At 45.8% G+C, this 19,796-nt stretch overlaps 1 protein-coding gene across 11 annotated transcripts in view; it reads left to right on the top strand.

Annotated features, from left to right (window-relative positions):
- The first annotated feature begins 1,423 nt into the window (after positions 1–1,423).
- Positions 1,424–19,796, top strand: part of exd3 (exonuclease 3'-5' domain containing 3) — a 390,852-nt gene continuing 372,479 nt past the window's right edge. For 4 of the 11 annotated variants that reach the window (XM_060841214.1, XM_060841213.1, XM_060841210.1 and 1 more), the window contains exons 1-2: positions 1,425–1,514; positions 5,471–5,531. The gene's annotated coding sequence lies outside the window, so the exon portion shown is untranslated. Of the gene's footprint in view, positions 1,515–1,538; positions 1,615–4,245; positions 4,327–5,470; positions 5,532–19,796 lie in introns of those variants that run through there. The other 7 variants (XM_060841203.1, XM_060841204.1, XM_060841205.1 and 4 more) reach the window with 3 other exon arrangements.

Raw genomic sequence — 19,796 nt, 5'->3', positions numbered from 1 at the left:
TTGTTCTTTCTTCTATGCTTTTGAAAAATGACACCATCCAGGACAAAGCAGCACCAATCCATTCACCACTGATGCTAAGCAGCAGCGTGTACTATCTACTGATGCATTGTAGAAATGCATCAATAATTCAGACAGCACCTTCAAAACCCACAATCACTTCCATCTAGAAGGAACAAAAACATAAGTTCCGGAAAAGCTCAGCAAGTCTTGCAGCATCTGTGAAGAGAAATCAGAGTTAACATTTCAAGTTTGACAACCCTTTCTCAGAACCCAAAACGTGAATTCTGATTTCTCCTCATAGATGCTGCAAGATCTGTTGAGATTTTCCAGCAACTTCTGTTTTTGCTTCTGATTTACATCATCACAATTGTTTCAGTTTTCATCAAGAAGGTCAAAGGCAGTAGATACGTGGGAACACCATCAGCACCTCCAAGTTCCCTTCAAGCCACTTATTATCATGGGAAATGTTTTGCTGTTCCATCACTGTTGCTCAGTCAAATTCTTGGAATTCCTGATGGATTAACTGCAGCACGTGGATTGCAGAGATTCAAGAATGCAGTTCACCATCTCCTCATGGGCAAGAAATGATGGGCAATAAATACTGGTGAATCAGTGACATCCGCTTCTGAGTTAAAAGTTTAAAGTCAAAGAAAATCCTGACAGATATGTTAAAGACATATATTGTTCAACCAAACCAATTGTGGTTTTTGCTAAACTTAGCAGGAGGGTTAATGAGGGTGATGGAGCTGATGTGGAGTATATAGGCTTCCAGAAAGTGTTGGATGAAGGGCATGTGAACAGTCTCCTTGGCAAAGGGACAGTGGTACCAATGGTATAGCACTGTTTGAAGCAGCAGAATAGAACCTTGCTGTTTTCATACCTGGCTGGGTTATCCTGATGGGTTGATACAAAGGACACTGTTCTCAGATTTGTAATTAATGACTTAGACGCAACACAATTTCAGGATTTAGACAGCATATGAATTTTTTAAGTTGTGTAAACTGCGAGGAGAGTTGTGATGCCTACAAGAGGATATACATGGGTTAGTGCATGGGCTTGTAAAGTACCAGATTTCAGCAGCAAGAACGAGGTGAAATAAAACATTCTGAATGCGATACAAAGTCCTTAGGCGTAGGAGGAAACTGGACATAAATAGTTCTGGGCTTCAGAAACAGAAATAAGGCACACAAATCAAGAAATGGTCAAGAGGTACATGGAACACCAGAACCTCAGCCAGCCAGTGACCTCACCAGTGGGACAGGAACCGGTCCTCACCAACATGGCGCACCGAATGCTCCGGTTGTCGCCCTCACAAATATGGCGCCATTCGTGCTGCGGATCTCGCCCTCACCAATATGGCAACAGTAGTGCGCCGGATGTCGCCCTCACCAATATGGCGCTCGAGTTGTGCAGTCTAATGTGAGGTCAGGGCAAGCAGGGTCAGGATGGAGTGATCCGGAAGCAATTTCATCGGCTCGTCAGCGGATTACATTAATAGATCAACAAAGCAGCAGGTGACCTTAAGTTTAACCTCATAGATTTCATACATTAAGAGAACATACAGTCTGGACAGTGATGTGACCAATGTTCATTTAATAACATTACAGTTAGCAGGTGAGATTCAGTGCCAATGCTGCTGTCCCCCAGTGAGGGTCAGTGTGTGTGTGGGACTGTCCCCCAGTGAGGGTCAGTGTGTGTGTGTGGGAGCTGTCCCCCAGTGAGAGTCTGTGTGTGTGTGGGACTGTCCCCCAGTGAGAGTCTGTGTGGGACTGTCCCCCAGTGAGAGTCTGTGTGTGTGTGTGGGACTGTCCCCCAGTGAGAGTCTGTGTGTGGGTGTGGGAGCTGTCCCCCAGTGAGAGTCTGTGTGTGGGTGTGGGAGCTGTCCCCCAGTGAGAGTCTGTGTGTGGGTGTGGGAGCTGTCCCCCAGTGAGAGTCTGTGTGTGGGTGTGGGAGCTGTCCCCCAGTGAGAGTCTGTGTGTGGGTGTGGGAGCTGTCCCCCAGTGAGAGTCTGTGTGTGGGTGTGGGAGCTGTCCCCCAGTGAGAGTCTGTGTGTGGGTGTGGGAGCTGTCCCCCAGTGAGAGTCTGTGTGTGGGTGTGGGAGCTGTCCCCCAGTGAGAGTCTGTGTGTGGGTGTGGGAGCTGTCCCCCAGTGAGAGTCTGTGTGTGGGTGTGGGAGCTGTCCCCCAGTGAGAGTCGGTGTGTGGGTGTGGGAGCTGTCCCCCAGTGAGAGTCTGTGTGTGGGTGTGGGAGCTGTCCCCCAGTGTGAGTCAGTGTGGGTGGGACTGTACCCCAGTGAGGGTCAGCGTGTGCGTGTGGGAGCTGTTTCCCCAGTGAGGGTCAGTGCCCCCAGGGCTGTAGCCCGGCGGGGTCTTTCCCCCCGGGGTCATACTCCAGGAGGCCCTCAGTGAATATCTTTCCTCTGTGTTTCCCATGGAGAAAGACATGAAGAGCTCGGGAAGTTAGTGGTGACATCCTGGGGACAGTCCATATTACAGTAGCGAAGGTATTGGGCATATTACAATGTATCAAAGTGGATAAATCTCCTGGTCCTGACCAGATATATCTGAGAACATTCCAAGAGGCTAAGCAAGCCATTGTGGGGCCCATGGCTGAAATTCTTGCATTGTTGTTAGCCATGGTTGAGTTCCTGGAAGATTGGCGGGTAGCAAAAGTTGTGCCCTTACTCAAGAAGCATTGCAAAGAAAAACCTGGGAAGTATAGACCAGTAAGCCTGACTTCTGTGGTTGCTAAGTTACTTGAGAAATTCTGAGAGGTAAAATAAACATGCATTTAGAAAGTCAGGGTTTGATTTGGCTTTGTGTGTGGGAGATCATACCTCCCAAATTTATTAGATGAAGTGACTAGGAAGGTTGATGAGGGCAGGGCAGTAGATGTAGTCTATATGGACTTTGATAAGGTGCCACACGGTAAGCTGCTCTAGAAGGTTGCATGGAATCCAGGGAAAGCTGGCAAATTGGATACACGATTGGCTTGATGATAGGAAGCAGAGGGTAACAGTGGAAGGATGCTTGTCGGAGTGGAGGCCTGTGCCTAGGGGTGTGCCTCCGGGGTCGGTACTGGGCCCATTACTGTTTGTTATCTATATCATTGATTTAGATGATAATGTACAAGGCATGATTACTAAGCATGGACAGTGAGGAAGTTAATCAGAAATTGCAGCAGGACCTTGAATAGCTGGGGAATTGGGCTGAGAAATGCCAGATGGAGTTTAATATGTGTGAGGGCTTGCATTTTGGGAAGTCAAAACAAGGTAGAGTTTCATGGTGAATGGTAGGGCCCAAAGCAGTGTAGTGGAACAGAGGGATCTTGGAGTTCAGGTGCATGGTTCACTGAAAGTGGAGTCCCAGGTAGACAGGGCAGTGAAGGAGGCTTTTGGCACATTGGTCTTCATCAGTCACGGCACTGAGTATTGAAGTTGTACAGGATGTTGGTGAGGCTGCACTTGGAGTATTATGTTCAGTTTTGGTCACCTTGCTATAGGAAGGATTTCATTAAACTGGAAAGAGTGCAGAACAAATTTACAAAGATGTTGGCAGGACTCAAGGGTCTGAGTTAGAGGAAGGACACAGAGGGAGTATCTTAGAAGTGTACAAGATCATGAAAGGCATAGATAGTGTGATCGCACTCAGCTTTTTTCCCAGGGTTGAGGAATCGAGGGCTAGAGGGCATCAGTTAAAGTTAGAGGGGAAAGAATAAAAGGGAACCTTGACGGGAAATTATTCATGCACAAGAGGGTGGTATGCATATTTAGATTACCTACAGTGTGGAAACAGGCCCCTCGGCCCAACCAGTCCACACTGACCCGCCAAAGCGCAACCCACCCATACCCCTACACTTACCCCTTCACCTAACATTACAGGCAATTTAGCATGGCCAATTCACCTAACCCGCACATCTTTGGACTGTGGGAGGAAACCGGAGCACCCGGAGGAAACCCACGCAGACACGGGGAAAATGTGCAAACTCCACACAGTCAGTCGCCTGAGGCGGGAATTGAACCCGAGTCTCTGGCGCTGTGAGGCAGTAGTGCTAATCACTGTGCCACCGTGGTGCCATATGAAATGAGTTGCCAGCGGAGGTGGTAATGACGACTGACTTGACACTGACATTTTTTACAAACCCATCGACTTCCACAGCTACCTGGATTACACCTCTTCCCACCCTACCTCTTGCAAAAATGCCATCTCGTATTCCCAATTCCTCTGCCTCCGCCGTATCTGCTCCCAGGAGGACCGGTTCCACCATAGAACACACCAGATGGCCGCCTCCTTCAGAGACCGCAATTTCACTTCCCACGTGGTTAAAGGTACCCTCCAACGCATCTCATCTACATCCCGCACCTCCGCCCTCAGACCCCACCCCTCCAACCGTAACAAGGACAGAATGCCCCTGGTGCTCACCTTCCACCCTACCAACCTTCGCATAAACCAAATCATCTTCCGACATTTCCGCCACCTCCAAAAAGACCCCACCATCAGGGATATATTTCCCTCCCCACCCCTTTCCGCCTTCCGCAAAGACCGTTCCCTTTGTGACTACCTGGTCAGGTCCACGCCCCCCTACAACCCACCCTCCCATCCTGGCACTTTCCCCTGCCACTGCAGGAACTGTAAAACCTGCACCCACACCTCCTCCCTCACCTCTATCCAAGACCCGAAAGGAGCCTTCCACATCCATCAAAGTTTTACCTGAACATCCACTAATATCATTTATTGTATCCGTTGCTCCCGATGCGGTCTCCTCTACATTGGGGAGACTGGGCGCCTCCTAGCAGAGCGCTTTAGGGAACGTCTCCGGGACACCCGCACCAATCAACCACACCGCCCCGTGGCCCAACATTTCAACTCCCTCTCCCACTCTGCCGAGGACATGGAGGTCCTGGGCCTCCTCCGCCGCCGCTCCCTCACCACCACACGCCTGGAGGAAGAACGCCTCATCTTCCGCCTCGGAACACTTCAACCCCAGGGCATCAATATGGGCTTCAACAATTTCCTCATTTCCCCTTACCCCACCTCACCCTAGTTCCAAACTTCCAGCTCAGCACTGTCCCCATGACTTGTCCGGACTTGTCTTACCTGCATGTCTCCTTTTCCCTCTATCCACTCCACCCTCTCCTCCCTGACCTATCACTTTCATCCCCTCCCCCACTCACCCATTGTACTCTATGCTACTTTCTCCCCACCCCCACCCTCCTCTAGCTTATCTCTCCACGCTTCAGGCTCACTGCCTTTATTCCTGATGAAGAGCTTTTGCCTGAAACGTCGATTTTGCTGCACTTTGGATGCTGCCTGAACTGCTGTGCTCTTCCAGCACCACTGATCCAGATTATTGTTGTGCATGGGCACCTGCTGTGCATGGCATTTAGCAATGACAGAGTGGCTGTTGTGTTGGCTTGAAACTACATCTGCTGTTCTTACAATGTTCGGCTCACCCTGTCTATACTTTTGCAGGTTCCCGGCCTCTGGTTTGTTGAGGGACCAACAGCAACATAAGCCCTGACTAGCTGCATAAGTAAGTGTTTTTGGTGATCATATCATTATATAATTGAAAGCATCAGTGCGTAGCCTCTTGAGCTGCAATTCTGTAAGGCCTGGGCCAGTGCTTTAGGTGTTACAAAGGAGCTGAGGGGCTGGACAACTCAGTGAAGAGTTAGGAAGACCCTGGAATATTTTCCTCCTAAAGACAATGATATTTAAACAAATTTTAAGTCCACACTGTTTTGTGATAGCTTTATTTCAGTTTATCACGCTCCAAAAGACTCTTACCCACTAATTCCTATCTCTCCATATTTATAAATTTAACTTCATACCTGACAAATTCGTATACCTAATTCAAACCCAATTAACTCCTCATTAATATATCCTTTACTTGTTCTCATTTAATTTGGTTGCAGACATTCCTTCAGACCAGATTACCTTTTTTAGGTAAATCAAGCCATATTAGAAAGCGAACAAAATGGCATCAGATTATATTCCCATTTTTTTCTTTACACATTGTTTCCAAGCATCCTTTTCCCAATATGTCCAACAGTTTCTCAGGAAAGCTTGCTGATTTCTTTGTAAAACAATTAGATTGCTGCTGCTATCCACCCCTTTCAATTGGGAGATCTCTCCATTCTCCAGCAACTGTTTTAAAATTACAGTATTGAGGGTCAGTTTCTTTATTCACACATTTTGTTGAGGCTTCATTATCCTATCGTGACCTATAATCGGTGGAATACTTGATGGATATTGCTTCTGAATTCTTTTAAAAAATTTTTTTCCAATGTATTTGCTAAGAAAAATGCCATATCCAGTACCTCACCAACAGTGAGTGTTTCTGCCGTTAAGTTGCTGGTTTTATGCTCTTGACATCTCCCAATAAAATTTCAAAATTCACAGTTTCATGTTTTACTTTAAATGTTTTGTTCACCTGATTAATATCTTGGGGATTTTACAGAGTCATACCCAACTCTAATACTTCAAAACTGGCTTTGTTTGGATGCACAGCTAATTCACCTGTTCAATTAGACTTGGAAATTCCTTTACTTTTGTTTTGGAAGTCACAGCATCTTTTTGTGAGATCCTACTTTGACTGTTAGTTTGATTAACATTTTCCAAACGTGACTGCCATTGCAAAGTGACACTCCACCCTTTCTGCCTGATCATCAAACCAATGTGCTTAAAAGCTCCAAAAGCCTGACTTACAATGTTGAGTTCTGTTTTCAGCCCATATATAAAAATGCTTTCAAACTCAATGCTCCTGCCTCTCAAAAAAAACCCAGCAACCCCATACATCATAAAGGTGCTTGAAGAGTGCTGTCATGCCAGAAAAGCATGGCAGGGTCTACTTTAAATTAAAGACAATCCAATTTTAATAAAATAGATGTTACTCTGAAATACCAAACTCTAGAGATCTCATTTAGGCTATACACACAATTGAATAACTACTAGATGATCCCCACTGCGACTTGGTGCTTTGTTTGGAGGATGAACATAAACTAATCTCCCTATAGCAATACCACATTAATAACAATTGATCTACAAGAATGTATTGCTAAAAAAGTCCAAAAAAACCTCCGAATTGCTCTTCCTGCTACTGGTGAATCTACCCTTGCGTCTTAATCTCTCGGTTAAGCTTCACACTTGCGTTCCACTAGCCTCACTTTAGCTTTATAAGCCCCATGAGGTGATATCTTTTTGGTGCATATCCACCACTGTCATTGGGTCATTATCACCTGTCTATTAACTTTGTGTACACCCCAAATTCTTTCCAGCTTTTGTAGCTTTTGCTGTTTGATGTCTTTTTTATCAATTTGTCTTCTCTAGTTTGCTCATAGCCACTATGATTTCCGGCTCACACTGGCTTCTGCTGCTCATATTCTTAGTTTGCACAATATTTCTGGTCCTTGTTAAACTACATTTTGTATCTTGCCTCACTTTGATCTCCCCTTCCTGTAAGTAGGATTTCTTTTAACAGCTTATGACCTTTTTCTAGGGGGCACGTTTGCTCCTGGACCCATCTTTTGAGATTATATTGTGTTTCTTGCCTTTTCATGTATGTACAACATGTTCCCAATCCATGGGCCTAACCTCCTTGCCCCTTAACCTGTACATTCATCCAGCTTTATGTATATTTTGCAGCAGACTCCCCCATCTACTTAAAGGAGTCTAACTTTTCCACTTGGCTCCTTCGATAGTGTCCTTTGGGTTTAAAGGCCTCAGTGTCCATCATCAGACAAGCTGTCAACTGTGGTAGTTTGATCCTTATAGCCGTGCAACATCCAGTTTAAAAGACCTGATTTCTCACTATTTTCCAACATCCTCAGGCTTGGGCTGACAGTGGCATGTGAGATTTGCGCTGCGCAAGTGCCAGGCAATGACCATCTCCAGCAAGACAAAATCTGATCATCTCCCCTTGAGGTGCAATGATACTTGCATTACTGAATTCCAAAACCATGTAGATCCTGGCGTTTACCGCTGACCAGAAGTTGAATTGGAACAACCATACAAATACTGTGGCTATGAAAACAGGTCAAAGATTAGGAGCTCTGCAGCAAGTAAATTGCCTCCTGGCTCCCCAAAGCCTTTTCGTCTCCAAGGCAGAAATCAGGAGCATGATGAAATACTTCCCGCTTGCATGGATAGTGCATGTATTTAAGTAAAAAATGAGGTCTGCAGATGCTGGAGATCACAGCTGCAAATGTGTTGCTGGTCAAAGCACAGCAGGCCAGGCAGCATCTCAGGAATAGAGAATTCGACGTTTCGAGCATAAGCCCTTCATCAGGAATAAGAGAGAGAGCCAAGCAGGCTAAGATAAAAGGTAGGGAGGAGGGACTAGGGGGAGGGGCGATGGAGGTGGGATAGGTGGAAGGAGGTCAAGGTGAGGGTGATAGGCCGGAGTGGGGGGTGGGGGCGGAGAGGTCAGGAAGAGGATTGCAGGTTGGGAGGGCGGTGCTGAGTTGAGGGAACCGACTGAGACAAGGTGGGGGGAGGGGAAATGAGGAAACTGGAGAAATCTGAATTCATACCTTGTGGTTGGAGGGTTCCCAGGCGGAAGATGAGGCGCTCCTCCTCCAGCCGTCGTGTTGTTGTGTTCTGCCGGTGGAGGAGTCCAAGGACCTGCATGTCCTCGGTGGAGTGGGAGGGAGAGTTAAAGTGTTGAGCCACGGGGTGATTGGGTTGGTTGGTTCGGGCGGCCCGGAGGTGTTCTCTGAAGCGTTCCGCAAGTAAGCGGCCCGTCTCCCCAATATAGAGGAGGCCACATCGGGTGCAGCGGATGCAATAGATGGTGTGTGTGGAGGTACAGGTGAACTTGTGGCGGATATGGAAGGATCCCTTGGGGCCTTGGAGGGAAGTGAGTGTGGAGGTGTGGGTGCAAGTTTTACATTTCCTGCGGTTGCAGGGGAAGGTGCCGGGGGTGGAGGTTGGGTTGGTGGGGGGTGTGGATCTGACTAGGGAGTCACGAAGGGAGTGGTCCTTGCGGAACGCTGATAGGGGAGGGGAGGGAAATATATCCTTGGTGGTGGGGTCCGTTTGGAGGTGGCGGAAATGGCGGCGGATGATACGTTGTATGCGGAGGTTGGTGGGGTGGTAGGTGAGAACCAGTGGGGTTCTGTCTTGGTGGCGGTTGGAGGAGCGGGGCTCAAGGGCGGAGGAGCGGGAAGTGGAGGAGATGCGGTGGAGGGCATCGTCGATCACGTCTGGGGGGAATCTGCGGTCCTTGAAGAAGGAGGCCATCTGGGCTGTACGGTATTGGAATTGGTCCTCCTGGGAGCAAATGCGGCGGAGACGAAGGAATTGGGAATATGGGATGGCGTTTTTACAGGGGGCAGGGTGGGAGGAGGTGTAGTCCAGGTAGCTGTGGGAGTCAGTCGGTTTATAATAGATGTCTGTGTTGAGTCGGTCGCCTGAGATAGAAATGGAAAGGTCTAGGAAGGGGAGGGAGGAGTCTGAGACAGTCCAGGTGAATTTCAGGTCGGGATGGAAGGTGTTAGTAAAGTTGATGAACTGTTCAACCTCCTCGTGGGAGCACGAGGCAGCGCCGATACAGTCATCGATGTAGCGGAGGAAAAGGTGGGGGGTGGTGCCAGTGTAGTTGCGGAAGATGGACTGTTCCACATATCCTACGAAGAGGCAGGCATAGCTGGGGCCCATGCGGGTGCCCATGGCAACTCCTTTAGTTTGGAGGAAGTGGGAGGATTGAAAAGAGAAGTTATTCAGGGTGAGGACCAGTTCAGTCAGTCGAAGGAGGGTGTCAGTGGAAGGGTACTGGTTAGTGCGGCGGGAAAGGAAGAAACGGAGGGCTTTGAGTCCTTCGTGATGGGGGATGGAGGTGTACAGGGACTGGATGTCCATAGTGAAAATAAGGCGTTGGGGACCGGGGAAGCGAAAATCCTGGAGGAGGTGGAGGGCGTGGGTGGTGTCCCAAACGTAGGTGGGGAGTTCTTGGACTAAAGGGGACAGGACCGTGTCGAGGTATTGGGAGATGAGTTCGGTGGGGCAGGAGCAGGCTGAGACAATAGGTCGGCCGGGGCAGGCAGGTTTGTGGATTTTGGGCAGGAGGTAGAAACGGGCGGTGCGGGGTTGTGGGACTATGAGGTTGGAGGCGGTGGATGGGAGATCCCCTGAGGTGATGAGGTCCTGGATGGTCTGGGAGATGATGGTTTGGTGGTGGGAGGTGGGGTCGTGGTCAAGGGGGCGATAAGAGGAGGTGTCCGCGAGCTGGCGTTTGACCAGCAACACATTTGCAGCTAGTGCATGTATTTGTCCAGCGACACTCAGGAAGCTCAACACGATCCAGGACAAAGCAGCTTTAGATAGCCAGTTTCTCTACCACTGATACACAGTGCCAGCGGTCTGTACCATCTCCAAGATTCACTGCAGCAACTCACCAAGACTCCTCCCAAACCCTTGACCTCACCATTACCTGCAGATTCCCCTCCAAACAAAAAGAAGTTTAACTTAGATATTTAAAGCTGTTCGTTTACTGTTGTACAGTTAAAAAGCTGCAGCTCATTTGCTAACAGCTGAGGTTGTAATCCCTGTGGTTCAAGAGGGCAGCTGACTACCACCATGTCAAGGACAATTAGGGATGAGCAATAAATTTGAGTCTTTCCAGCAATGCAGCCATACTGCCAACTAAAGACCGTTACCCACACAGGTACTGGGCCCAAATCGTGTCGCTGTGAGGAGAGTTGGCCGCATTCTACATCAACAACAAAACCAATGACATCTTCAGTTTGTGAAAGTGCACTCTGTTACCTCTGAATCAAGTGAATTTTTGGTCATAATCGATACTTCCTATGACTGCGATATTTCTCAGCGACACATTGCCTTTAGGCAAGGTCAACTGAATCCATAGCATTTCTTTTCACCAATACATTAATGGCATCCACCTTTTACCTCACTGAATCTCGACTCCTCCACTGCTAAATTAGCCAACTGCTTATCCAATGCTAATAAGCTGAAATATTCTCCAATTAAAGATTGGCTGCGAACCCTGTCCCTTTAACAACCAATTCAAACACCCTTCCCAGCAAACAAAGTTGTTGTGGAGTCTGCTTTGTATGCGAAGAATGATCTCTTCTTCAAACTTGAAAATTCTGAGTAAAATTGAGAGGTGTAGGTAGGATAGATTGTGAGAATCTTTTCCCCAAGGTCGACTGGTTGAAGTGAGAAGTGGCTTTGAGGAGACTGGAGGAAAATGTTTATCAGAGGTAGTAGAAGTATGGAACATACTGCCTGAGTGGGTGGTGAGGCAGGTGCTGTTGCAAGCATTTCAGAAGAATCAGGGTGAGCACTTAAAATAGCCAGGGCATGGAAAGGGAATTTTTGGGCATAAAAAGGTCTTCACAGGCTTAGTTATTCTCAGAGTTGAGCCAGGAGATTGAAACATCTAAAAAGCTGAAGTACCATCAGACTGCCACAGAAGGCATCAAAGTATCATTTTAAGGTAAAATATATTACCTGAATTTAGACGTCTCCACCTCATTATAAACAAAAGTGGGCCAGGAGAGAGGGACAGATTAAAATAGTTTTGATTTGACTGGAAAACAACTAACCATTTACCAACCTCTGAGAAAAAGAACTGGAAATGATATCACCCACCTTAAGAGACCAGGTAGGTATAGGGAATACTGGATGACTAAAGAAATTGAGGATTTAGTTAAGAAAAAGAAGGAAGCATATGTAAGGTATAGACAGCATAGATCAAGTGAATCCTTAGAGTATAAAGGAAGTAGGAGTATACTTAAGAGGGAAATCATGAGGGCAAAAAGGGGAGATGAGATAGCTTTGGCAAGTAGAATTAAGGAGAATCCAAAGAGTTTCTACAAATACATTAAGGACAAAAGGGTAACTAGGGAGAGAATGGGGCCCCTCAAAGATCAGCAAGGCGGCCTTTGTGTGGAGCTGCAGAAAATGGGGGAGATACTAAATGAGTATTTTGCATCGGTATTTACTATGGAAGATATAGCCTGTAGGGAAATAGATGGTGACATCTTGCAAAATGTCCAGATTAAAGAGGAGGAAGTGCTGGATGTCTTGAAATGGGTAAAGGTGGATAAATCCCCAGGACCTGATCAGGTGTACCCGAGAACACTGTGGGAAGCTAGAGAAGTGATTGCTAGGCCTCTTGCTGAGATATTTGTATCATCAATAGTCACAGGTGAGGTGCTGGAAGACTGGAGGTTGGCAAACGTGGTGCCACTGTTTAAGAAAGGTGGTAAGGACAAGTCAGGGAACTATAGACCGGTGAGCCTGACCTCGGTGGTGGGCAAGTTGTTGGAGGGAATCCTGAGGGACAAGATGTACATGTATTTGGAAAGGCAAGGATTGATTAGGGACAGTCAACATGGCTTTGTGCGTGGGAAATCATATCTCACAAACTTGATTGAGTTTTTTGAAGAAGTAACAAAGAGGATTGATGAGAGCAGAGCAGTAGATGTGATCTATGTGGACTTCAGTAAGACATGTGACGAGGTTCCCCATGGGAGACTGATTAGCAAGGTTAGATCTCACGGCATACAGGGAGAACTAGGCATTTGGATACAGAACTGGCTCAAAGGTAGAAGACAGAGGGTGATGGTGGAGGGTTGTTTTTCAGACTGGAGGCCTGTGACCAGTGGAGTGCCACAAGGATCGGTGCTGGGCCCTCTACTTTTTGTCATTATCATAAATGATTTTAATGTGACCATAAGAGGTACAGTTAGTAAGTTTGCAGATGACACCAAAATTGGAGGTGTAGTGGACAGTGAAGATGGTTACCTTAGATTACGACAGGATCTTGACCAGATGGGCCAAGATGAGAAGTGGCAGATGGAGGTTAATTCAGTTAAATGTGAGGTGCTGCATTTTGGGAAAGCAAATGTTAGCAGGACTTATACACTTAATGGTAAGGTCCTAGGGAGTGTTGCTGAACAGAGAGACCTTGCAGTGCAGGTTCATAACTCCTTGGAAGTGGAGTCGCAGGTCAATAGTATAGTGAAGGAGAAGTTTGGTATGCTTTCCTTTATTGGTCAGAGTATTGAGCACAGGAGTTGGGAGGTCATATTGCAGCTGTACAGGTCATTGGTTAGGCCACTGTTGGAATATTGCGTGCAATTCTGGTCTCCTTCCTATCGGAAAGATGTTGTGAAACCTGAAAGGGTTCAGAAAAAATTTACAAGGATGTTGCCAGGGTTGGAGGATTTTCTGAACAAGCTGGGCTGTTTTCCCTGGAGCGTTGGAGGCTGGGGGATGACCTTTATAGAGGTTTACAAAATTGAGGGGCATGGATAAGATAAATAGGCAAAGTCTTTTCCCTGGGGTCGGGGAGTCCAGAACTAGAGGGCATAGGTTTATGGTGAAAGGGGAAAGATATAAAAGAGACTTAAGGGGCAACTTTTTCACGCAGAGTGTGGAACATATATGGAATGAGCTGCCAGAGGAAGTGGTGGAGGCTGGTACAATTGCAACATTTAAGAGGCATTTGGATGGGTATGTGAATAGGAAGGGTTTGGAAGGATATGGGCCGGGTGCTGGCAGGTGAGACTAGGTTGGGTTAGGATATCTGGTTGGCGTAGACGGGTTGGACCAAAAGGTCTGTTTCTGTGCTGTGCATCTCTATGACTTTGTGACCAAGGCAGTAAATAGAAAGCAGGACATAATACTAGCGCTTCGCCGAAGGCTCACTGATGATGTTACCTAGCATGGTGATGAAACATCTGAGAACAAACTTGCTAGCTCAGCGAGCAAACTCACAACCTGAACAATCAACTGGCATTCAATTTGTTTTTCAGAGTCTCAGAGTCAAAAAGCGTAGAAAGAGGCACTTTGTCAGTCAACAAATAATAAATTAGACTAATGTCATTTATCTGCACTTGGTCCATAGTCTTAGCTGTTGCATTTTAAGTGCTCACTCAGATGCTTGTTAAATGTTGTGAAAGTACCCGTCTCCTCCACCCTCTCAGGCAGCACGTTCCATATTTCTACCATGCACAGGATGAAAATTAATTTCCTCAGAACTCCTCTAAAACACTGACTCTTCACCTTCAACTTTTGTCATCTGCTCCTAGACACATCTGTCATGGGGAAAAGATTCTCATAATCTACCCTGGCCATGCCTCTTGTAATTTCGAGGCAGCTGGTTCTGGATTTTATGTTCTATCTCTTAATCCAAGCTCCCCACCTAAATGGAAGAGGGTAGAAAGAGAGAAACTATCTGTTCCTCACAATATCTCCAACTTCAATCTAATTAACATCTAAATTCTAGAAGATGCAATATTCATTTGTGTGGTTTCTACTCATAATTCAACACTTGGTGCCTAGGTATCATTCTGCACAGATGCTGCCAGACATGTTGGTGTTTTTCTAGTAGTTTCTGGTTTTGTTTCAGCTCTCCAGCATCTGCAGTTGCTTGTTTCATTATATTTATGACTTTCTGATAAAACTACATTACTGTCTGTCCAAACCCTGTTCCAGCTCCTTCTAATGTCTCCTTCCTTTTGTGATGTCCAGACTACACTCACTGATTTGAGGTATGGTCTGACCAGGGCTTTGGAGTCATAGAGATTTACAGCACAGAAAAAGCCCCTTAAACCCATTGAGTGTGTGCTTGTCAAAAATAGCAATCGAACTATTCATAGAATTATATACTACAGAATAGACCCCTTCTACATTAATCACCCTTTTCAGCACTTGTCCATAGCCTCAAACGTTATGACATTTCAAGTACTCGACCACGTACACTTTATAGGTTGAGTTTTCCTACCTCAACTACCCTCTCAAACAGTGCATTCCAAAGTGACCCCACCCTCTGGGTGAAAGAAAATCCTGAAATTCCCTCTAACCTGTTACCTTTCACCTTTAAAGTATGCCCCCTTGTTACTGACTGTTCAGCTAAGGGAACTGTTATTTTCTATCTATCCTGTCTATGCCCCACAATCTTATACACCTCAATCTGGTTTCCTGTCAACCCTCTCTGCTCAAAAGAAAACAACCCAAGTTTATCCAGCCTCTCTTCATAGCTGAAACACTCCATCCTGGGTAACATCCTGGGGAATCTCCTCTCCACCCCCTCCAGTGCAATCGCATCCTTCCTATAGTGCGGGGACCAGAAATGTACAGAGGACTTAAGCTCAAATATTTGTACAGCTCCAGTAAGACCTCCCTGTCCTTATAATCTATACCACGGCTGACAAAGACAAGTGTCGTATATGTCGTCCAAACTACGTTGCTAACTTGTCCTGCCACCTTCAGGGTTCTGTGAATGAGCATCCCAAGATTCCTTTGAGCTTCCTACTGTTTTGCCGTACATCGAGTACTTTTTTGTCTTCTAACTTCTTCCAAATGCATCGCCTCACACATAATGAATTTTCATCTGCCACTGATTTCCTCATCTGACCGATTGCCTATATCGTCCTATAAGCTAAACCCTTCTTCCTCACTTCAACCACCTGGCCATTCTTTATTATTTGCAAACTTACTGATTGCTTTGACACATTTTTTTCTATATTGTTTACATATATCACAAACAGTGAGGGACCCAGCACTGATCCCTGTTTTATGCCAGTGGACACTGGCCTCCTGTCATCCATTTACCACCACCCTCTGTCTCCTGCCACTCAGCCGATTTTTGATCCAACTTACCAAGTTACTTAGGATCTTGTGTGCTTTTACCCTCTTTATCAGTCTCCCACGTGGGATATTGTCAAATGCTTTGTAGAAATCCTTACTAACATGATCAACTGTACTACCCTTATCAACATACACGGTCACCTCCTCGATAAATTCAATCAAATTTGTTCGGGACAATCTCGCTCTGACAGAGCCACGTTGACTGCCTGATCAAACCTTGTCTCTCCAAGTGGAGATTAATTCTCTCCTTCAGAACTTTCTCCAAAATTGTCCCTACCACTGATGTTAGACTCCTCTGGTCTGTTATTGCCTGGTGTATCTCTATCATCTTTCTTGAAAAATAGAACCACATTAGCTGAGCTCCAGTCCTCTGGCACCACCGTGTGGCCAGAGAAGAACTTAAAAAGACTGGATGAGACCCTGTAATTTCCTCCCTTGTCTCCCATAGCAACTTGGGATGCACTTCATCTGGATCCTGGGATTTGTCCATATTTAAGCCCCCAAAACTTCCTATGTCAAAATTTTCAAGAGCCTCTCGTCCCTCTACTTGAGTTCTGTATCTAGATCCTCCTAAGTGAAGGCAGATGTGAAGTTTTTCATTCAAAAATCTGCCAGTATCCCCTAGCTCCATGCACAGATTGCCCTCTTAGCTCCTACTGGGCCCTATTGTTTCCCAGATTATCTTCCCTTGAAGTAATTCTAAAATATCGTGGGATTCTCCCCAATCTTACCTGCTGTATTTTTATACCCCTCTTTTCTCCTAATTGATTTCTTAAGATCATCCTCATACTTACGAAACACTAAGACCTGAGTTGATTTGTTTCCTTCTTATCTGTTTGAAGTTTCCCTTTCTTATCCTGTCCTGACTATTCTTAGCTATCTAGGGTTAGGTTGTGAGTCAAGGTTCTCCGGGCTTGTTGCTTGTGGAGGAAATTGTTGCATTTTTAAGAAGTTTAATGAGTTTCAGTTACTTTCTACGTGCACACTGCTGCGCTGCTAAAACTATTCAAAGACTGTTTGGCACCTTGGAGTGCGCACAAAGTGGGTTTTCAGCCAGCAACAGCTTGCTGATTGGCTTGTGGAGTTGTTACCATTTGTGGATGCCAAAGGACAGTGGCCTGGCAGCAATTATCAGATTGGCTCCTGGGTAGCTGAACAGGTTGTGGGTTGTGAATGTTACTGACAGATGTCTTTGTACTGCTGCAAGGGCAGATTGTATGTCTTTCTTTCTAGTTAAGTATTAAACCCTGAAGAAAGCTAGGCTATTTTCCCTTGCTGGTTGCTGTGCGGTTAGTGCACTGACCACCTATGCCTCCTGTAAAGAAGTGAAAAGCGACTAAAGAACAGAAAATCATGGCAAGCAAGAGCCACCTCGGAGCACTTTGTGGACAGGGGTCATGGAACTGCTTCCCCAGTACTTCTTGTGTCCATCCATATCAAAAATGTTTTTTTGTTATTGTCCAGGGTAGGTATCGGTCCAGTCAAGGATAGTAGTGGGAAGTTGTGTGTGGAGGCGGAGGAGATTGGAGAGACACTAAATCAATACTTCTCGTCAGTATTCACTCAGGAACAGGACACTGTTGCTGGTGTGAATATTGAGTCACAAGTGATTAGAATGGATGGCATTGAAGTATGTAGGGAAGAGGTTTTGGGAATACTGGAAAGGATGAAAATAGATAAGTCCCCTGGGCCTGATGGCATTTATCCTAGGATCCTCTGGGAAGCTAGGGAGGAGATAGCAGAGCCATTGGCCTTGATTTTTATGTTGTCATTGTCAACGGGAATAGTACCAGAAGACTGGAGGATGGCGAATGTGGTCCCCTTGTTCAAGAAGGGGAGTAGGGATAGCCCGAGTCACTATAGGCCAGTGAGTCTGACTTCTGTGGTGGGCAAAGTCTTAGAGAGAATTGTAAGGGATAAGATTTATGAACATCTGGATAGGAATAACGTGATCAAGGATAGTCAGCATGGTTTTGTGAAGGGCAGGTCGTGCCTCACAAACCTTATTGAGTTCTTTGAGCAGGTGACCAAGGAAGTGGACGAGGGTAAAGCAGTAGATGTTGTGTATATGGATTTTAGTAAGGCGTTCGATAAGGTACCCCATGGCAGGCTAATGCAAAAACTACGGAGGTATGGCATTGAGGGTGCATTAGAGGTTTGGATTAGAAATTGGCTGGCTGGAAGGAGACAGAGGGTAGTAGTTGATGGTATAGGTTCATCTTGGAGTGCAGTTACTAGCGGTGTACCTCAAGGATCTGTTTTGGGACCATTGCTTTTTGTTATCTTTATAAATGATCTAGAGGAGGGGCTTGAAAGCTGGGTGAGTAAGTTTGCGGATGACACAAAAGTTGGTGGAGTTGTGGATAGTGAGGAAGGATGTGGCAGGTTACAGCGGGATATAGATAAGTTGCAGAGCTGGGCAGAAAGGTGGCAAGTGGAATTCAATGTAGCTAAGTGTGAAGTCATTCACTTTGGTAGGAGTAACAAGAAGATGGATTACTGGACTAATGGTAGGCTACTTGGTAGTGTGGATGAGCAGAGGGATCTTGGTGTCCATGTACACAGATCTCTGAAAGTTGCCACCCAGGTAAATAGTGCTGTGAAGAAGGCATATGGTGTACTGGGCTTTATTGGTAGAGGAATTGAGTTCCGGAGTCCTGAGGTCATGTTGCAGTTGTATAAGACTCTGGTGTGGCCTCATCTGGAGTATTGTGTGCAGTTTTGGTTGCCATACTATAGGAAGGATGTGGAGGCATTGGAACGAGTGCAGAGGAGGTTTACCAGGATGTTGCGTGGCATGGTAGGAAAATCGTATGAGGAAAGACTGAGGCACTTGGGGCTGTTCTCATTGGAGAAGAGAAGGTTTAGGGGAGATTTGATAGAGGTGTACAAGATGATTAGGGGTTTAGATAGGGTAGACACTGAGAACCTTTTACCGCTAATGGAGTCAGCTGTTACAAGGGGACACAGCTTTAAATTAAGGGGTGGTAGGTATAGGACAGATGTTAGGGGTAGATTCTTTACACAGTGGGTTGTGAGTTCATGGAATGCCCTGCCAGTAGCAGTGGTGAACTCTCCCTCTTTATGGTCATTTAAGCGGGCATTGGATAGGCATTTGGAAGTTATTGGGCTAGTGTAGGTTAGGTAGGATTCGGTCGGCGCAACATTGAGGGCCGAAGGGCCTGTACTGCGCTGTATTTTTCTATGTTCTATGTCTGTATGTGTGTAGGGAGTGTGATGGGAGTGAAGTTAGGGAGTTTTAACTAGCAGGGTTGTATGTTGACAATTCACAGTTGTTTCCCTGTGGTTCAAATCTATTTATTTGTAATACAAGTAATTAACTCTTATTCAGTACAGAAATCTGGTCCATGTCTTCTGTAACTCTGCTGCTCCTTTAACAAGGTTGTTTTGCCCTTGGTTTTTTCCAAGAAGGCTGTAAAAGCAGAGATGCCCATTATGTCCGAACTGGCTACTTTAATAATGGCTAAGACAATAATCAGAGGATGCCTCAGGGTTATTTTATAGACAGTCGTACTATGAAAGGAGAGTGGTCTGTTCTCCTAGCTCAGGTTTGTTTTCTAGTTTGGTTTAGTTTTGAAGGTACTAATCAAAGAAAGCTGTTGGGAAAAATGTTCCCTGACTCAACAGAGATTTTCTGGCTGATTCTTTGTATGACATCTTTCCTGTCAGAACCTGAGTTTGATTTTACTTTATTTGCCAAGGGAGTGTTTATGGGGATGTTGCTGGAAATTGGAACAGCATCCTTGAGTTGCGATAGAGTCGCTAAGATTTTCAGATAGGTTAAGTTATCCTATATTCTATTCTCTCTTCGTGTTTCATTTGGTAGTCTGTAAATAAATTGAGTTTCGTTTAAAACTGAGTTGGTTTGACCAGCTACATCACTCCTGGAATATCCACGTTACACCTGCTTAAAGCAACTGGAAAAGATAGGGTCTGGGCTACTTTCTTGAAATGTTTTGAGAGGTTCCAGCCTGGTCCGTAACACTTCTGTTAACCTGAGTCTATCTGATGGGCAATTTGGAAACTTTGTGTACTTTGGTAAAGTTTTTAACTTTTGTGACAGCTCTTCAAATGGCTGGGCTGATTTCCAGTGTTACCCCAATAACACATAAAAGAATTTAAATTCAATTAATAAATCTGCAATTAATATCAGCAGCAA

The sequence above is a fragment of the Hemiscyllium ocellatum genome, chromosome 21 (genome assembly GCF_020745735.1).
Source record: "Hemiscyllium ocellatum isolate sHemOce1 chromosome 21, sHemOce1.pat.X.cur, whole genome shotgun sequence".
In the NCBI taxonomy this organism is placed as follows: Eukaryota; Metazoa; Chordata; class Chondrichthyes; order Orectolobiformes; family Hemiscylliidae; genus Hemiscyllium; species Hemiscyllium ocellatum.
This window is presented reverse-complemented; position numbering and strand designations above follow the sequence as displayed.